Below are 12369 nucleotides of genomic sequence, written 5' to 3'. Positions count from 1 at the left end.
ATGGAACGACATACAGCCTTTCTTTTGGGTAGGCATATAGGGATGGATGATCACTGCAGATGGTGACAGCAGCCACGAAATTAAAAGACGCCTGCTTCTTGGGAGAAAAGCAATGACAAACCTAGATAGCATCTTAAAAAGTAGAGACATCACCTTGCCAACAAAGGTCTGTATAGTAAAAGCTATGGTTTTCCCAGTAGTGATGTATGGAAGTGAAAGCTGGACCATAAAGAAAGCTGATCACCGAAGAATTGATGCTTTTGAATTATGGTGCTGGAGGAGACCCTTGAGAGTCCCATGGACTGCAAGAAGATCAAACCTATCCATTCTGAAGGAAATCACCCCTGAGTGCTCACTGGAAGGACAGATCGTGAAGCTGAGGCTCCAATACTTTGGCCACCTCATGAGAAGAGAAGACTCCCTGGAAAAGACGCTGATGTTGGGAAAGATGGAGGGCACAAGGAGAAGGGGACGACAGAGGACGAGATGGTTGGATAGTGTTCTCGAAGCTACCAGCATGAGTTTGACCAAACTGTGGGAGGCAGTGGAAGAAAGGAGTGTGTGGCGTGCTCTGGCCCATGGGGTCACGAAGAGTCGGACATGACTAAACGACTAAACAACAACAACAACAAAGGGATGGATGAACACATTTCTTTCCCCCTAGAGAATTTTGCTATCAAATTTCATTTCCCCTAGATTTCTCCACTGCAATGTTTGGGGTCAGGATCTCTTAATTTGCTTCTGGTTTGGTTCTAGGAAAGAGTCCAGTGGCAACTGCTGATCCGTCATGGATTTTGTGCTTGTTTTGTGAAGATAGCTTTATTGTTGGTTTTATGTTGTTCATCGCTGTGATGTTTTACTGAATGTTGGCAGCTGTAGAGGTCAGTGGGGGGTGCTGGTCACCTGCTTCCCAAGCAGTGTGAGCTTGACGGATTGTCTCCATTGCCGCATCACACATCTCTCTCCCCATTCCGCTCTCTGTCAGGACCTGGCAATGATGCTCAGTGTTCAGAAGGCAGAGAGCAAAACTGTCCCAGCTGCACCAACAGCTACTGATTGGCAGTGCAGACATTTTTGCCAATAAATAAATAAACAAATTCTATACTGGCATAAACCAGCTGAGCTGGTTGCCGAACACTCATGTGGTGCACGATCCTGGCCACAATTGCTCCACGTGAGGAATTGCATGTTCCAGTAGACATAAGGGAGCCACTCACACCCAGTTTGGATGGTCTGAACCCTAAGTCAATGGAGTGTTTGTTTCCATGATCATTACAAGACAAATAAATCAACAGAACTTGGAAGAGAAAGTGGCAGATTGAAGGCAGGAACTGGAATACTACCTCAGCTACATGAATGCATAGTGTCAAGCTGTTTTCCCCATTAAAGCCAATGAGACACAGTTGGCTTCCATTACATTCAATGGCAATAAACTCTGCCACTCCAACTGGACACATTCAGTTCTGCAAAATCATTTCCATCATCAAGTGTATATATAAATGATTATCATTATTATTATTATCAGGACCAAAGCACAGATGAAACCTCATTACCACACCATTCATATCAGTTGGTGCTGGTAATCAGCCACAGTGCTCAGATTTGGAGATTGTGGTTTGAATAAGGATGAGAAGATTTTCCCTGTTTGGGTCTGTTATTGTTCCGTTGGTTGGATGTGCCACACTGTCTGTTCTGCCTGTCTTTCGCTTTATAGAGCAGCATTTCTGAAAACTTACTTCAGAAATGGTGCCTGCATAGTTTGCTGTAGTTTCAGCCGATGGGCTCTTTCCCTATCCCTGCCAGACACATGAGCAATGATTAAGTCTCAGACAAAAATAAATCAATCCAGATGTGACTACATCAAGATTCTTCTTTGGAGCATGATTTGATGTGCACACACACTTGCGCACTTAGGTAACATGGAATGAGGGAGTAATATATATGCAAATAAAAACTGTGGCAACCTTCCCATGCCCAGTGGCTTGAACAATGTATGGAAATCAAACAATGAATGGATGCAGATCACCAATGCTTAAACTCCTTCACTGGGAATGTGATTAGGTAATCTGGAACCGCCAAATCTCAAGGGAAATGTGATTGGGGAGATAGGTTGCTTGTGTGAAAATAGCCAGCTAAAGAATTGTATGTTGGTTTTGTTCCCTTTTAAATGCTTTCAAAGAATCATAGAGTTGGAAGGGACCCTGAGGATCATCTAGTCCAGCTTCTTGCAATGCGGAAAAATGTGGCCATCCCATACGGGAATTGAACCTGCAGTTGTGGCATTATCAGCACCACACTCTAACCAACTCAGCTATCCAGGCCGATTATTGCAGTTGATTGCCACTTTCCCCTCTGACTTGGGACAAAAGCCCACCATGACTTTCTCCTGCACAAACTCAATTGAATGAGGATGTTGCAAGGGTTTGGTAGAGCCAATTTACTGCCCCATTTTCAGGTGGCTCATGAGTTTCAGTGTTAAAGAGCAAATTGCAGCACCAATGATCTTCCATGCTGTTGGTCTATTCTATTTCATAAAAGCCTCCAGAAGTAATGCTATGTGATGACATAGCATCATCTGGTGGGGCTATGCATAAAATGGCAGCATCCAAAGAGCAGGAAGGGATGGGAGATGTTGGAGACACTGCACATACCTTCTCTTGTATGTGCTCATGAGTACACAACTGAACTTCTGAATAGGACTACGGTAGTTAGGGAAAGAGTTAGTTTGTAGTTAGTGAAAGAGGAGAGCACAAAATATGGTTTGAAGCTCAACATCAAAAAAATGAAGATCATGGCCACTGGTCCCATCACCTGCTGGCAAATAGAAGGGGAAGAAATGGAGGCAGTGAGAGATTTTACTTTCTTGGGCTCCATGATCACTGCAGATGGTGACAGCAGCCACGAAATTAAAAGACGCCTGCTTCTTGGGAGAAAAGCAATGACAAACCTAGACAGCATCTTAAAAAAGCAGAGACATCACCTTGCCAACAAAGGTCCGTATATTTAAAGCTATGGTTTTCCCAGTAGTGATGTATGGAAGTGAGAGCTGGACCATAAAGAAGGCTGATCGCCGAAGAATTGATGCTTTTGAATTATGGTGCTGGAGGAGACTCTTGAGAGTCCCATGGACTGCAAGAAGATCAAACCTCTCCATTCTTAAGGAAATCAGCCCTGAGTGCTCACAGGAAGGACAGATCCTGAAGCTGAGGCTCCAATACTGTGGCCACCTCATGAGAAGAGAAGACTCCCTGGAAAAGACCCTGATGTTGGCAAAGGAGAAGGGGACGACAGAGGACGAGATGGTTGGACAGTGTTCTCGAAGCTACCAGCATGAGTTTGACTAAACTGCGGGAGGCAGTGGAAGACGGAAGTGCCTGGCGTGCTCTGGTCCATGGGGTCACTAAGAGTCAGACACGACTAAACGACTAAACAACAACAACAACAGTTAGGGAATGTGTTCTGTAGGCTTCTTCCCTTCCACCACTTCTCCTTTGCAAACTGCCTCATCCCCACGCTGCCTTGCAGAGGAGAATCAGCAACCAGGGTTTCAAGGCCTGAAGCAGAGGCCAAAGGTCCAGTTCTTTTGCCACTTGGTGCAGAAACCTCAATTCCTGCAGATTGTACTGCAGGCAAGATGATGAGAAAGATCTCCAGCTACCCATTAAGGCATTAAACCTCCCCCAGCCTCTAACGAAATAAACAATATGAAATAAAGAACTCAAGTCTGGTAACTAAACTTTTCTGGCTCTTCCTGACCCACTTTCATCACGTACTCAAAAGCACATCAGCAAGGCAACAAAGTTTTTTTATGATATATTATTTAAAAGAGGCTTTTTAAGGCAGTGAACCCAGGAAGCTAAAGATTTCATAAAATCACCCCTCTGACCATTAAAAGGATTGAACAACACATTATTTTTCACTGGTAGTGGAATTTTCGATTTGCTCTGCTCCAAAACATGTGCTTTATATTTAGAGGTAAATGACCCAGATCTTGCCTATATACATTCTTGCAGACAGAGTTAGGTAGGGAAAGTGGCACTTTCCAATGCAGAGGAGAGCTAGTGCTTGCTCTTTTAGCATCCTCTCTAATATAAGGTTGCCAACTTCTCCTTTTTTAAACCAGCCTGAGTTCCAGCGGCTTTAAAAGCAGCTTGTTCTTCAGAAATCAGCAGGAGAAGGAGTCCACAGCATGGTGATCTGAAGATGGTCAGGGAAACATTTTTTTAATGATCAGCTGGCAGCCTTCCCTAATAGCTATGAAGGCATTGTGTTCTTTTGTGTGAGTCTCTCCAATTGCTTTGATTAGCTGGTGTTACACCCAGAGGCGGTCAAGAGCAGGGCTGTTGATCTAATCAGCCCAGGTGTAGAAGTTAATAGATGACCTCTCATTTATTCCATCCTCTTGAATTAGTTTTTTTTTTCAAAGAAACAAAAACAAAGCTTGCCCGACTCTTCTTTCCGCCTTCTTGTTCCCCCTTTCTACATGTCCATTTTTTGGGTGGTGGGGTGGTTCGAGGTAGCACTGAGCACTGTAACATTTCAAGGAATGTGTTGGCAAATTCAGAGATGTGTGAAATCAGAAGGATAGAAGCATTTCAACCTTCAGCGTTGCCTCAGGAGATGTGGATCAAATTTCTCAAGCATCCTTAGTCAGAATTCACAAATGCTGTCCTTTCAAAATTGGCACCCAAATTAGTAATGTATTAATTATTTCTATCCAGCCTTTCAGGCTTATAAAAATAATAAATACAATAATATAATATAGTAAATATAAAAAGGCAAATATAAAACAGGCCAAAAAAACAAAACAACCAAGACTGATTCCACCTAGTTGTGTGTTTGCCGCATTCTGCAACAATTGAAGATGAGGGATGCTATTCTGAATGCTCTTCAAAGGCAGCCCTATGTACCAAGCATTACAGTAATCTCCCCTGGATGTTACTTATGCATGGATAGCTGTCATCAGAGCATCTCTCTCTAAGAAAGAACAAAGCTAGAGCGTGAAGCAAAGTTGATGAAAGGCCTACAACCTCAGAAAGTTACCTGTGCATTCTTCAGCAGCAGCAGATATAAAAAGCATTCCTATACTGTCAATCTAATTCTTAAAGGGACACGCAACCTCATACTTGGTTTTCACCCATCTGTCAATGGAAAAGTCTGCCATCGGGGGTAAAGTCAAACCATTGGAGAGTTACAGCACCTGCTGTGGCTGTAGAGACCAGTACAAGAGAGACATATTCCATTGCAGCTGGGCTAAATGAAGGCATCAGGTTTTGCTGCTACAGGGGCACCATAGTGTTTCTTCTCTCTGTGATCCTCCCAGTGGTCATTTGTGTCTGGTCACTGCTGTGGATTTAAAATCTGACTATCTGTATCCAGGAACACAGTTGTTGTTGTTTAGTTGTTTAGTTGTGTCCGACTCTTCGTGACCCCATGGACCAGAGCACGCCAGGCACTCCTGTCTTCCACTGCCTCCCACAGTTTGGTCAAACTCATGCTGGTAGCTTCGAGAACACTGTCCAACCATCTCGTCCTCTGTCCCCTTCTCCTTGTGCCCTCCATCTTTCCCAACACCAGGGTCTTTTCCAGGGAGTCTTCTCTTCTCATGAGGTGGCCAAAGTATTGGAGTCTCAGCTTCAGGATCTGTCCTTCCAGTGAGCACTCAGGGCTGATTCAGGAACACAGTAGGGTGTGGCAAAGTTGTTCTGCCAACAGGCCTGGTGCCTGAAGCTATATCCCATAAAGCATAACCTTGGGGATATTCCGTTCCGTGTACATGATCAAGTCAGCATAGACATCACTGAGACAGAAGTGCAAACACGCTAGGAATGTGAGCTTGGAACAGCACATCTCTGTTTGATACTTTGTCCTAAACTCTTCCTGATGTAGCGCAAATAGAAGGCACTAAGGCACTGCTCCTGGCAGTAATTTGCCCATGACTCACTTCCATTAAGCAGTTTCCTAAACACAAAAGCCTGCAGAGACCTTCATCTTTGTACAGTGGTACCTCGGGTTACATACGCTTCAGGTTACATACACTTCAGGTTACAGACTCTGCTAACCCAGAAATAGTGCTTCAGGTTAAGAACTTTGCTTCAGGATGAGAACAGAAATTGTGCTCCGGCGGCGCGGCAGCAGCAGGAGGCCCCATTAGCTAAAGTGGTGCTTCAGGTTACGAACAGTTTCAGGTTAAGTACGGACCTCCGGAACGAGTTAAGTACTTAACCCGAGGTACCACTGTATTGGCCATTAGCATCACATTCTCCCATAACCTTTTGGAGAGGTGAGCCATTATCACAGCTGCCTTGCCAATATGCTTGTCCAGCTCAGCATCAATGGAGAAGTTGTTGGTTTATGATGGTAGCCAAAATTAGACAAAATCGTCTACCGCCTCAAGCATATGGTCACCAATGCTGATGCGAGGAGTGCTGGCAACGTCCTGACTGGTCTTTGTCAGACTGATGGTGAGGCACTTTGATCTGATGTAAAGCAGAAACAGAGCTGGGTGTCATCTGTGTATTGAGGGCTCCCAGCTAGAAAGCTCTAGATGATCCCTCATAGTGATTTCATATAGATGCTAAGCAATAGCTTGGGGAAAATACCATAACACAAGTTTGATGGCACTGAACCATTGTCCCCCAGCACTATCTTCTGGATTCTGCCAACCAGGTTGAAGCAGGGCAAAAACAGTGCATCCAACTCTCCCTTTGGGTGAGTAGCCCATGGCTGAGGATTTCAAATAATAGAGTCCTAAGAGAATAGCTGAGACACAGTTCCGCTTTGGGCAAAGGTCATCCACCAGAATAACCAAAAGCATTTCTGACCCAAAGCCAGGCTGGAGTCCAGTTTAAAATAATTCCAGATAGCCAGCATCATTTGGCAGTAGTACTGAGCCACCATGCCTGTATACATGTGGTTGGTAGTACAATAGCTTTGTAAACAAGCATTTTGGTTTCCCTGCGAATGTCCCGGTCCTCAAACACTCTGCACTTCAGCTGGGAGAACGCTGAACTTGCAGAGCTCAGGTGACGCTGGATTTCGGCATCAATGTCGGCCCTTGTGGAAAGATAGGTAGGAGAAGTGATCAACATTTTCCAATGTTACACCATTGGGTTGGATTTGTGGTGCTTGTGAAACATGGACTGCTTATAAACGCCATCTCCAGCTCCTCAAAAGATTCCATCAACCGTGTCTCCGAAAATTCTTACATAACACTTAGGAAGACAGGCAAACTAATGCCAGTTTACTGGAAGAAACAAAGGTCACCAGTGTCGAAGCAATGATTCTTCAACATCAACTTCATTGGACTGGTCATGTTGTGCGGATGCCTGATGATTGTCTTCCAAAGCAACTACTCTATTCCGAACTTAAAAATGGAAAGCATAATGCTGGTGGTCAACAAAAGCAGTTTAAAGACTCTCTCAATGCAAATCTAAAAAAGTGTAGTATAAACACCAACAATTGGGAAACACTGGCCTGCGAGTGCTCCAATTGGAGAACAAACTTTACCAAAGGTGTCATGGACTTTGAAGACGCTCAAACTCAGGGTGAAAGGGAGAAATGTGCTAAGAGGAAGGCACATTTGGCAAACCCTCACAGTGATCAACTCCTGCCTGGAAACCTATGTCCCCACTGTGGAAGGCCATGTGTATCCCAAACTGGCCTCCACAGTCACTTATGGTCACACTGTTAAAACCGTGTTTGGTTAAATTTTTATTTTGCAAAAAGAAAACAAAAACAAATTTCAAATGTCAACATATCAGATAGAATAATCAATACAAATTAAGATGACATAAAAAGAGTAAAAATGACTTCCCTCCACCAGTATGTGACTTTCCCTTTTAAATTTTACTTCTCTCGTTGTGTTCTTATGCTATCTTATACCATCGTTTCTGTTATGCCTGTTATTACTCTGTCACGTCTTCTTGCGATGTCTTAGAGTTCATATCAATATTTCAGTACCAAAAGAATGTTTTCCCATATATTCTTTTACACAACTTCATTCTTTCTTTATTGTTTGGTTTGATTTTCCTCTTACAATGGTGGTCAATTTTGCCATATTTATAAATTCACAAAATTTGCTCTGCCAATCCCTTATTGTTGGGGCTTGTTCCTCTTTCCATTTTTTTGCAGTCAAGATCCTGGCAGCTGCTGTTGCATATTGGAATATATTTTTCATACTTTTGGGGATATCTTCCATTACTAAACCCAGAAGGAAAGCTTCTGTTTTTTTCTTAAATGATATTTTAAATATCTTTTTTAATTCTTCATGTATATTGCACCAAAATATAATTCTGCATCCCCAACAAATATGGTACATTGTTCCTTTTTCCATTTTACATCTCCAGCATAAATTGGATTTTTGCATGTAAATTCTGGCCAATTTATCTAGTGTTAAATACCAACGATATAACATTTTCATAAAATTCTCTCTAATCGTGTAGCAAGCTGTAAATTTCATGTCCTGTTTCCATAGTCTCTCCCATTGTTGCATTTGTATCGAATACCCAAAATCCTGGGCCCATTTTATCATAGCTTCTTTGACCTCCTCATCTTTTAATTCCCACTCCAATAATAAATTGTGCATTCTAGATAGGTTCTTTTGGGGGCTCTTCAACAATTCTGTTTGTAATTTTGACTCCTGTTCTTCAAATCCATTTTTTTTATCTTGTTTATAGAAGTGAGCAATTTGATGATATTGTATCCAGCGAGAGCAGTATTGTTTGATTTCCTCAGAAGATCTTAATTTTAATTGACCCTGTACCTCTTTTAACAACTGTTGATACGTTCCCCATTCTCTCTCCATATTTTTCTTCTTTACCGATAAAAACCTCCCCTAGTGCCAACCACCATGGTGTTTTTGTTGTTAAAACCGTGTTTATGGAAGACAATATTACTTGGCTACGAGTGATTGCCAAAGAAGAAGAAGATACATGTGCACATGCGTACAATATGCATGGTCAAGCACCCCCAGCCACATGGACAAAGATTTGCGTTTTCAGCACTTACAAATGTAGACCAGTAGGTGGGCAGTCTGCAGATCACGTGTGTGTGTGTGTCAGAGACAGGGGAGAGTGAGAAGACAGAATAGTACTTCTCACAGCTGTCCAGTACACAAATTGTATCAAATTGTTTCTGAAATTGCCTACAACAAGTACAACGTCCCTTTCCATGTTCAAAGAAGCTCACTTTTGGCACAATGTGATTCAGTTTCTTCATGATTTGCTGCTCTACTCATTGTTTAATCTCCATTTCAAACATACCTTTGATTTAAACATGCTTGTTTGTGGGTTATTTTAAGTAAGATGTTTTCGGTAATCAAGACGCTACACTATGTTTTGCAGTTATTACATCTATTGCATTGGTGGTGGTTGAAAGCAAACTTATTCCTTCTATTTCCATTAGCATTTGTTATGGAACTATTTTTAGAGGTCATTTGCACAATTAAGGCCATGGGGCAATGTGCAGATGATTAGATGAAAATACGAAATTGAAATCAATTTAGAATTTGAACACACTGGTAATATGAGTTTCAACAATCTATAGTTGTAATAATTGTTCCTATTTTCATTAACACCTAGAACTATTAACACTACTGTTGTGTGTCCACCAGGGGCTGGGTCCTCCGACCTGCTGGCAAACTTCCCCAACAAACACAGCCTCTCACCAACAAAACCTTACCACACCAACTGCTTAGATGATGGCTGCCGGATCATTTTGACTTCCTCCCTACAGGCGACAAAAATATTGAGTGTTATTGATATGTTTCATATGGAGGGGAACAATATACCATCTAGGTTACCATTGTGACTTGTAAAATCTTTTTCTTAGCACAATATCTGCAAGAGTTCAAACAATGTTTTTCCACTGCCGGATCTAGCCATTTTGTGGCAACAATTCTCGAAAATTAGCATAAATTTGTCTGCATAAATTGACGTTGTAGCTTGCATTTTCAGTAGTAGATTGTACCATCATATTCTATTTATTCAGAAAAATTATAAATGCTTTATAATAATAATAATAAACCACGATGGAGTTTACTTAATGTAATATAAAATAATTATCAATAATATACAGATAAAAGCAGTCAAAACTTAGAAACAAGTATACATAGCTAAAGTATATGTTTTGTTAGGCTTGCTAAAAATAATAATAGCAGGCATGTAAAAGAATATTGTGTCTACTCAAATTAACAGGCAGGGAGCTTCACAGCATAGGTGCTGCCACAATTCCTCAAAAATGCAGAATCCACATCTTCCTACAAATCCCTTAAAAATTTGGAATATAATCACAATTTCAGCTTCTTTTGTCTTGTGACATTACCACTGCGTGGACAGGCAGAGTCCCCAGATCCCGAGCGGTCCCCCCCCCCCGTCATGTGGAATAACGACTCAAGACAACATGCTATGGGATTAAATTGGCCACAACTTTATTAAATTTCAAATGTGGGTAGACCTTGGCTCAGGCATTGGGCGTTCTCCCTCCCCAGTCCCCAGCCGGGGACCTAGGGAGCTTCTGGGTTATCCAGTGTGGGGGTGGGGATGGGCCGGCTCTGGAGAACATATGTTCAAGCAGAGATGGCCGCCCCCGTTACGCCGCCGCCGCAGGGGAGAACAATGATGACCTCTCGGCGTACGGTCAAAGCCTCCCTTCAGAAACCCCTTTAACGGGGAACCCTGGTATCGCCGCCGCAAAGAGGAAGATGGTCTAAAGGATTCCGCCCAAGGCCTGATACCGCCAAAGTTGTGATGTTTTGCTACGGGAAAGGTGAAACCTGCCAATGCAGGGAAATTCCTTTCCGGCCCTTTAACAATGACCTTATCGTAGCAGCGCCAGCATACCTGTGAAGAAAAGTTAACCTGCAAAACCTATGAAGAAAAGTTAACCTGCAAAGGAAGACATTAACTGAGGGTGGGTGGGGTGGGAGAAGCTCTGGAGCCAAGTGAGGATTCCCAGGTAAGATCCTCCCTCTATTGTGTGGGCAGGTAATCCCTCCCCCTACCTGACCTGGTCTCCTTGGCAACGCTTCCCCCAGGTGGGATTGGACAACTGACTGAGGTAGGCGGGGACCTCCAGGTATCCCACCTGAGGGAAGGCAAAGCCAAGCCTATGCTGATGGGGCCGCTCCAGATCCAGGGCTGACGCGTCCACGCAAAGGGCGCCCCCCGTTTTAAGCGGGGAGCGGTCATTACCATTATTATTAATGTTGCCAATTATCTGAAAGTATTGAAACAAATGTGGCTTTTGCCCACCTGTTTTCATTGCAACATCTTTTTTGTAGACAATTTTTTTACCAATCATTCAAATACCCAAGCGATTACTGTGATACCACACTATGAATCTGGATAACACAACATAATTTTGGATGACTAGAATTCACCCAAACATTCCTGAAGCATATAAAGATGGGAGGTGGTTAGGGCAGTAATTAATTAGTATCATGGGGGGGACTGAAAGAGTATAATTAAGGAGAGCTCAAGTGAGTTTAGAATATAAGACTATAGTAAGCATTTCATACTAATGGGGATTATTAGTTAATGTTGGTTGCGACCTCTGAATATGGTGATTTTGGCAATGCTACATCTGATGGACAAGCAAAATAAAAATTACAGATGTGGGATACAGTCATTCCCATTAGTGAAATTAATGGGAGCTGAGCTGCTTTCAATGGAGTCACAATTAGAGCCCTGGTCATCAGACTCCGGAGATTTGTAATAAGTCAAAGAGGCAATTTGTTGCTTGCTTCCTAATTTGATATGGGATTAACATAACTTACTACATGTGATAGCTTTTGGCTACATGATGAGGAATCAATCAGCTGCTCCTGCCTTGTCACTTCAGAACCCCAGGCTGTTATTAATGGCTATCTTTACTAGTGTGCATTGTTACCAATCACAGCATAATTACAAAAGGATCAAGAAGGAGCGATGGATTCATTATTGCCTCACTGCTCTAGGCAGGTCTTCAAAAGAAGGCTGATGCATATAACCCATTAGATCATGTCATATACCCTTTCTACATTGTCTCTACATGTGGCACAAATCAATGTCCTTGAATAATAATAATAATAATAATAATAATAAATAACAACTTGCCCATCTGACTGGGTTGCCCCAGCCACTCTCCCTGACATCATGTCATATTGTTTGTGAGCCACAAAGTTCTCAGGAGAACAATAAAACACACTGACACGGAGTATTTTGCTTTATGGGTTCAAATAGGCTACAACTTTATTGGTTACAGGTGTGAGCAGTTTGGCTTAGGCACTGGGGTGAAGCCAGGCTATATCTTGACCCCTGCCTGGCTGCAGGGAGTCCACAGAAGGGTAAACCACCAAATAGGGGCATCCTGAGGGGTCTCTGTAGGGGC

The sequence above is a fragment of the Podarcis pityusensis genome (assembly GCF_964106645.2).
Source record: "Podarcis pityusensis genome assembly, chromosome: 9".
In the NCBI taxonomy this organism is placed as follows: Eukaryota; Metazoa; Chordata; class Lepidosauria; order Squamata; family Lacertidae; genus Podarcis; species Podarcis pityusensis.
This window is presented reverse-complemented; position numbering follows the sequence as displayed.